The sequence below is a fragment of the Ambystoma mexicanum genome, chromosome 7p (genome assembly GCF_040938575.1).
Source record: "Ambystoma mexicanum isolate Mex_15411 chromosome 7p, UKY_AmexF1_1, whole genome shotgun sequence".
In the NCBI taxonomy this organism is placed as follows: domain Eukaryota; kingdom Metazoa; phylum Chordata; class Amphibia; order Caudata; family Ambystomatidae; genus Ambystoma; species Ambystoma mexicanum.
In genome coordinates, this window is record NC_090939.1 from 222,877,265 (window position 1) to 222,886,131 (window position 8,867).

Consider the following 8,867-nt stretch of genomic DNA (forward strand, 5'->3'; position numbering starts at 1 on the left):
ATAAAGGAGCAGACTTGGATTTCCTATTTCTCTCAATTATACAATAAAAAAGAAGATCCCACATATAATTGGGAAACCCTTAAACGGGTGTAATGGACGTTAGTGCCTGTAGCAGATAAGATTAAAAACATAACTTCAAGAAGCAACTCGAGAGCCCCTGGACCTAATGGCCTCTGTAACAAGGTAATTAAAGAAAATCCAACCTCTTGGGCCCTAGTATTAAGTGAGTTATTTTTCTTCAATTATAACCATTAGGGCTACTCCGGAATCCTGGAAGGAGACACGTATAGTGCCTATCTTCAAAAAAGGAGACATGAAGGTACCGGAAAATTATAGACCAGTAGACCTATTGCACACAGATTCCAAAACTTTCGGAGCCATATTACTCTCCTCATTGGAAGGCTGGGCAAATCGAAATAACATCTTAAAGCCAAGCCAACTGGGCTTCCGACCAGACGTTGGCACAAGTTTAGCAGGATGGATCCTGAACTATGCCTGGCTTGGGAGGGAGTATAGAAAGAAATATACGTTGCATCGATTGATTTATCTTTAGCTTCCAACCGGGAAGAAAGAAACAAACTGTGGGGAAAACTAGCTTGTTGCGTCTCTAAAAGTGCCTACTGGCCCCTTTGATACACTTGCACAAACATTCAGCCATTAGAATGCGCCTGAATCAAAGAGCCTTTTATCGAGTAAAATACGAACTAATAATGGCCTCCGTCAAGGCTGCATCCTAGTACGTCAAGGCTACATCCTAGCACCCTTTCTTTTTAATTTCTACATGGCAGACCTTGGAAACCATCTGGAACAGGCTTAATTTATTGCCCCTAAATCTCTAGGCACGAAAATCTATTGGAATACCTACACAGATGAGATCATCTTGCTAGATTGCACTAAAGTAGGAATCCAAAGATTATCAAACAGCCTGACAGAATATTGCCTAGAAAATGACTTGGTCATTAACATACAAAAAAAACATCTTGGTAAAATTAACTGCAGTTAAACAAGTCTGGTCTGGCTCGCAGGACTTAAGGCGACAAACTGCGAAAAGGAAATATTTAGGATTGGATATTTTGAATACCCCCTCAAAGAAAGAAAATGAATGGAGGGATTTCATACACAAGTGGAAAAAGCAGTAGCACAAATGAGGAATTTTAACTATAAATTTAGAAAATTCACTACTATTCTGCTACTAAAATTCTATAAAAATTAAGATCGTCCCTATGGTGACATATGGGGCTGAGATTCACCACATTCTCCTCCAAGAAGATTCTGCCATCTAGAGGGCTTTATTTGGAAAAAGGCATTAGGATTTCTAAAAACTATACCTATAAGTATAATCCGATTTGAATTGGGATTGCTCTCCGTGGAGGCCTACATTATATGGAAAAGAATTCAGTCATGCTGTAAGTTCAAATGTAGGCCGGCCAAAACCATGTTCGCAGAATTTGGTGAGAACAAGCGCACCATAGTAACAATCTAATTGAGCCAACATAAAGTCGCTGGAAGAACGGGGACTGGAGGGTACCTTGCTTGAGCAGCTCCCTGGGAGCTACAAAAAGAGATTCTGGCTAGCAGACTGATGTAAAACATGTGATGCAGCAGGGAGCTTTGAGGGATACAAAAATCGGACCAGCGACCATAAAGGATTGGGGGTGTGTGCATAGTACCTCATGAAATACCCATTGTGGAAAATAGGATATACTCTAATGAGATCTCGATTGAATATCCAGAACAAATTTGGTGAAATGGAGAATGGCCGACGAGGAATGCTGTAGATTCTGTTCAGAACTAAATGAGCCAATAGAACATTTACTAAGAGATCAACATTTGCTTGGTTTTAAAAAGTTCATAGACCGTTATGGGAGCAACACTGGGTCAATACTTTGGAAGATGTACAGGTCAAAAATACCCTATCAACTAAATAAAGCACTGTTCCAATTCTTAATTATTAAATTAGTAGAGTATCCAACCTGAAGACTAGAACACGGGGAGGATAGACTAAGTTGGAATACCAATTTCTAGAATCTCCTTGTTTTAATGGCTTTTAAGAAAACAAATATATATTAGGCAGAAACCTTTAAAATGTAGTCATAGAGGAATGAATACATTGTGATCCGTTTACTCTATTTGCGGAAAGAAATTGCTAGGATGACTGACCTCCTTCACTTTGTAATGTTTGAATCTTGAACATTTTTTAAATCTTTTTGGAAGGTTTTAATGTATTTTTGAAAAACTATAAGCACAAAGAATTAAACAAGGGATGCTAATTTAGAACAGCCCACCTTCTCAGAGACAAACCCACCATCATTTTGTATAGTAAAACAAAAGAAACTCGTGATCACACACCATCACTGGTGGCATTCTGTCACAGTTGCCACATTTCATTAAAAAAAAAAAAAAAAATTGTGATTGAGGGGGACTTCTTCCAGCCAATCACCACCAGCTCTTCGGCAGGCACCAATGCCCCAGGTGCCAACTACCACCACCAACACAGACTTACAATCTGCTTTGACCAGTGAGCATAGCAGCAAGTACGCATCTGGTGGACAGGGTGGGCAAAGGCAAGAAGGGGATGGCAAAGATCGCTGCCCAGCTTGCCAAGTTCCCTGAGATACAAATCATCAACACTTGCCTGATACCAGACGAATTGCAAGATGATGTATTAAAGGCACATTCTATCAGGGGAACTGGTACCAGTGGGCATTGTTGAGGAAACAGAAGACGACAATATAGGTACCCAGCCAGCATTGTCTGTCACTGTTTCCACTAAAGAAGAAAATATGCCCAGCATTGTCCGTCACTGTTTCCACTAAGGAAGAAAATATGCAATACCCACTGGATGATTATTATTGTGATGTCAATACAGATGATGGACATCATCCAGTTAATTATTTGTGACAGGGAGCAGATTCCTTGCCAGCCCATAGGAGCACCAATAGGGGCCATCTCACATGCCTGAATTACAGAAATGCTCTGATTACGTACCGGTAATCTTCATTACTCCTAGTCCTACCCTTCCTCGTCACAGTACTTGCCTCATGAGGCCCCTGCCTCCGACACAGGACCTTCTTCTATTTCTTTAAATCCCTATAACTCATCCCTCACATCCACGTCACTCAGTTTCATATCACCAAGCCGGAGCATGGGACCTTCCCCACAGGGAGGGTGAGGAGGGTTGTCAGTACTGTGACGAGGAAGATTAGGACTAGGAGTAATGAAGATTACCAGTAAGTAATCAGAGCATTACCTCCACGTCCACTCTTCCTCGTCCCAGTACTTACCTCATGAGTGATACCAAAGCAGCAACTGGGAAAAGGTCCCAATGAGACACAGAGCCAAAAACAGTGCAGCAAAACACACCCACAATAACTCTTAATGCACATCCCCACAGACAAAACTCCAACCACGAAGGAACCAACCCCCAAGTGGGAGTGGGGAAAAAGTCAACCCGTACTGGTTGATGAAAATGCCTAGACCAGCCAAGGCAGCATCCATACAAATCTCTTGCAGAGAAAACCATCCTTGCATCGGCCAAGGGAGCCGCCAAACCCCTGGCGGACCGCCCCTGATCGTGCGCAGGCACAGGCAGGTCAGAAGCCACATAGGCCCTGGAGATCACAAGCCGGAACCACCGGAAAATGAACCACAGATGCGTTATACCCAGCCCCAGCCGGACCACAAGCAATCAGAAGACCATCAGATTGGTGGAAAAAAACAAACCTAGCCAAATACTCCAACATGTCCCGCCGGACATAATGTTAAGCCAAGCCACCTCCTCAGGCGTTCTTGGATCATGAAAGAAGTCGGGGAGAACCAGATCCTGAGAGGTGTGAAAACCGAGATACAACTTAAGGGAGGAACTTCGGACCACACTTCAGCAAAAACGAGTCTGGCAGCACCCTCAGGAAAGGAGGGTGACATAAGAGAGCCCCAATCTCCCCAAGCCTACGGGCAGAAGCGAGGGCAATAAGAAAAGCAGATTTCAGTGTAAGATGTTTGATATCAATTCTGGAAAAGGGCTCAAAAGGAGGCCCTCGAAGGAACCGTAATACGAGAGGGAGATCCCTTTATCAGCACAAGGATGGTAAGAAAAACAACCCTGGAGCAGCTTCCCCACCAACACCTCCCCATCCAAGTGACCATCAGAGTCCCCCAAAAGGAATTTCATGGAGGCCCACCGAGAGCGAAGCCTGGAAAACCAACTGCCAGGCCCCTGTCAAAACCCCTCCTGGAGGAATCAAAGGACAGCAGAGAGGCCAGAACGCAGGGGAGGGATCCCAGACCGCCCATGCCAGTCTCGGAAATGGCCCCAATGCCTTCCGAACACCTTCAGAGTGGAGGGTCTAAGAGCATCCATAATGGGCTCAACTACAGGATCCGAGAACCCCTGAGATATCAACCTAGACGGAGCAATAGCCACACTGCCCATTGCATCCGTTGGACTTCAAACCGGAGATCCCCTTGAAGCGGACACGGCCACCTCGGAACCAATCACGGTTCCTAGGACCGAAGCTCCAACAGAGAGGGGAGCCAACTCTGGCGTGACCAGAACGGAGCTAACAACAACACAGTCACCCTGGACACTCTGATGCGCCCAACCACCCGGGGCAGAAGGGGAATAGGCGGAAAGGCAAAGGAAAACCACAAGGCCACTGTACAGAGAGGGCGTCCATCCCCCAATCCCCTCAGCCTGAAACCGAGAGCAGAAGAGGCGAACTTCTGCTGAGGCCAGGGATGCAAACAGGTCTAGAACTGGGGACCCTAATCTGACACAGGTCACCGCAAAGACCTGGGCCGACAGGACCAGTTCCGCAGAGGAGTGAAACCGGTGTCTGAGAAGATCCGCTTGAACATTGTCCACCCCTCTGATACATGAGGCCACCAGAGACACCAGATGAGATTCCTCCCAGGTGCCTATCAGTGCTGCCAGAGCATTCAAGGAGCGGCCGGAACCCCTTTTGCAGCTGACATATGCCAAGGCCGTCGTATTGTCCGATCGAACCAAAACCGCCACGCGTCCAGCAACTCCTCGAAGTACACCAGAGCTTGGATAATGGCACAACTCTTGCGATTTGGATGATCGCCGGCTCTCCCCAGATCTCACAACCCTTGAGCTGAGAGGACCCCTAATGTAGACCCCCCCCATTCTGCTGGTGTCAGTAGTAAGAGAGGCCACAGGAGGAAGAACCATGCACACCTCAGCCTGTAGACCTGGAACCCCCCCCGCCACCATAGCAGGCAGACTTGCAGCGCTGGGGACACTGAAAACAAAACTACAAAAGCCGAGACGTAGGGAGCCATTGGGAGAGAATAAGACACCAGGGGACGTAACTGAAGACGGGCTCGGTGAACTGGAAAACACGCAAGACTCCACGCACCCCTTAACTTCAGCAACAGGCGAGCCGAGACATACTGCCTTCTGAGAACCCAGCCCAGAACAGCCAGCAAGCGCCCCCCCTGCACAACATCCAGAGTACGTTCCGCAAAGCCCCCACGTTGAAGCGTTCCGTCCCGACAAGCAGTGTAGGGCCTTGAGACCCATAAGCAGGTGACACATCCTAGAAGGCATAGGGACCAGGAACACCCCCAAGTAGAAAACTTGACCCTGAACAGGGAGCGGAACAGGCAAGACGGTAACCCACAAAAACCATTCAGAGAGAATGGATCCCTTGGCCAACTACTTGGACCGTGAGCTGGGTACCAAAGTCCTAACCATGCAAACCTGGACAGGAGGAGACGGGAACGGCAACTGATGGGCTCACTCCGGAGTGAGCCCATTACCCAGGAAGCCGAACCCCACTGGTCCCATACACCTCTGAGAAGATAGAGATGAGGAGCCAGGGAAAACCGCCAGTCACTGCATTTGCACCAGAGGAAAAATCACAGGACGTTGAAGCAGGCCTGCGCCACAATATAACAGCATACTTGTCAGCCCACAAAAAGATCCGACCTATGAAAAGGAAGATACAGGACAGCCCAGAAGTCCAGCAGACCATGGCTCCCTCAGCCGACAGAGGAGCCACCAGGCTGGCGTCAAAAGGGCAGAGTACTGTCACAAAGCGGGGCAAAGCAATCCATCCCGGAGAGCAGACATCAAAGGCAAACCCCTACCTGGGGTATGCCTATACTGGAAAAACCCACTGAAGTGACATCCCCCTCCACCGGCACCAGGGGCTGTGAGAACCCCTCTGAGCACAGGCATGTGCCACTATGTGCCATATCACTTCCCACAGGTCTGAGAGGAGGGGTGAAAGCAACACGTCGGCACCGGAGGACCTAGGCCCTAAATGAAGAGACACTGGGAACCCCCAGCATGGCCGTTACTTCCATGATGCATTTTCTATATTTCCATGCCGCACAAGGGAAAAGAGAATCATCTCCTTTGACCTTCCCTCGTGCAGTTCAGAGGAAGAGGACAAGACAAGGAGTCTGTGTCCATAGCTAGCACAGACCCAAACACACCACTAACTCGCCACATGACTGAAAGATGGCTTGAGCCTTGTATCCAGTAGCTGGTAGCCCCATGCTCTAAATTGTTCCAATGCGTCAGTCTAGGAAGGATGAAGGGCCGAGTCAGCACTGCTGAGACTCGAACCAGAAGTGTAGACTATGCCAGGCCGGTACCCTTCTGGCCGCTTGCAGACGTGTCCAAATCTGCACCATTTTCACAGGCTGCAAGCAAAGAATGCAGCCAACATCGGTGCATCCTGGGCTGTGTGTGTCTGAGGAGCGGTTGGTATGTGACATGCCTGTGACAGAACAGAGCCACCGCACTTTCAAAGACTCTCTGCCACTGTCCCCCACGACAAGCAGAGAGGCTTCACAACAAAAGGGAAGGCTAGCCCATACTGCCAAGTGCTTGCCATCATTTCCAATAAAGATGTGTACACAGAGTACGAGTAAACGGCTGTCGAATCAAGCCCAATCCTCCCCTCTCCTTACCTGTTCATGCTGTGGTCCGGAGCCCAGCAAAGAACCGAGAGTGGCAATCCTGATCAACTGTGACCCCAACCCCGCAGGGGGCCCAGGAGCAGCGCCGCACCGGAGGGAGCCAAGGGCCCCGCGCCGGGAAGAAAAAGTCCAACCTGCCGGAGGCAGGTAAAATTAAACTGAGTGACGTGGATGTGGATTTGTGGGGGAGGAGTTATAGGGATTTAAAGAAATAGAAGAAGGTCCTGTGTCGGAGGCAGGGGCCTCATGAGGTCAGTACTGTGACGAGGAAGAGTGGACATGGAGGTAAAGAAGGAAAATGACAAACGTGGTAAAATGAGAAGAGAACTGAAAAGAAATGAGGTGAAAGAAAACATGCCAACATGATCACACCTGAAGAACCGGTGGGTCGCATCCACCTTCAGAGACAGGCGAATGAGTGTCTCTGCAAGATGGGAAAGTCAGGTCTTAATGGACTGGACTTGAAAGGAAAAGATCAAGTAGGAAATGCCAAAAGGAGACAGTTCGCAGACCAGCAGTCCAGGACTTGAAGCAAAACAAGAAAAGGTCCGAGAGATTTTCTGATTGATGGCCATTTCTTCTCAAAGGAAGAGGTTTCATGGAGTTAACGGTCCATTGCCGGAGTTTCATAGACTTAGAAAAATAAGGGCGGCCGGGGGAGGGCGGAGATTTGTGGGAATAAGGCTGCACAGATGGAAAGGAATGGTACGAGCCAGCGAGCGCTCCACATGTTGCGGTAATTTGGGTTTCAAGCACTGACTGGTAACAGACCTGAATGAGACCTGTATGTCACTTGGTCTACCATGCTCCCAGAGCAACGTTATTGGGATATAAGAGATAGTATAGGGACAAACACATTAAAAGTTTAAAAATACATATTTGCCCAATAAAATGCTAAAAAGAGCCTGCCTCTTTAATAGGAAGAGCTGCCATAAATACTGAATGATGAAAACAACAGCCATTAATGTGCAACTAGCAAAAATCTCGAAACAGAACTAGCACGCATGCATCCGTTACATTTGATTTGCTACAAAGAGTCAACCACTGATTTTATTAGCGAGTCTTGATTTTTATAAAAACGCAATTGGACTTTCTAACCCACGCCCAATTCATTTCAATTATCAAGGCTGCCTCACAAGTCTATGCGGGGCAGACTGTCGTCGCCAGGAGCTCACCAGTAGGAGAGAATAATCAGCCACTTCTACTGTCTGCACTTTCCACCGCCCAGCTGCCCGCGCTCTCAGATGACGTAAACAGCCCAGAAATTAACTTTTTAGCGGGCTAGACTTTGAAGCAGAGCTTGTGCTAGTGCCGGAAATGAACCGAACACCTCCCATTAGAGGAACGGACCGATAAGCGGGTTGTCATCACCTGATTAAACGTTACGTTCCGTGAAATGTACATCCCGCCAGGGTAGTGTCTAGTTCCTATCCGAGAAACGGACCATAGCAACGGCTCGCCTACTCTTCTTCACGTAACCGACGTCTCATTGTGTTTTTCGGGAATAATTTTAGGATTGATACTAGTTCCCATCCAAGAAAAGTACCTTTGGTTGCTAGGGCCATTTTTCAAATGGGAAATAGCTTCTTCAGTGTGAGTAGGCTAGTTCCCATTAGAGAATTGCTCTGATTACTTATCGGTAATCTTCATTACTCCTAGTCCTACTCTTCCTCGTCACAGTACTTACTTCATAAGGCACCCGCCTCCGACACAGGACCTTCTTCTATTTCTTTAAATCCCTATAACTCCTCCCCCACATCCATGTCACTCAGTTTCATATTACCAAGCCGGAGCATGGGACCTTCCCCGCAGGGAGGGTGAGGAGGGTCGTCAGTACTGTGATGAGGAAGAGTAGGACTAGGAGTAATGAAGATTAACGGTAAGTAATCAGAGCATTACCTCCACGTCCACTC

The 8,867-nt window shown here is 47.6% G+C and overlaps 1 protein-coding gene across 2 annotated transcripts in view; it reads right to left on the reverse strand.

Moving 5' to 3' along the window:
* Positions 1-8,259, reverse strand: part of TTC3 (tetratricopeptide repeat domain 3) — a 2,698,168-nt gene extending 2,689,909 nt beyond the window's left edge. Inside the window, exon 1 of one of the 2 annotated variants that reach the window (XM_069636090.1) lies at positions 8,130-8,259. The gene's annotated coding sequence lies outside the window, so the exon portion shown is untranslated. Of the gene's footprint in view, positions 1-8,090 lie in introns of both variants that reach the window. The other variant, XM_069636092.1, reaches the window with a different exon arrangement.
* Positions 8,260-8,867: the final 608 nt, after the last annotated feature.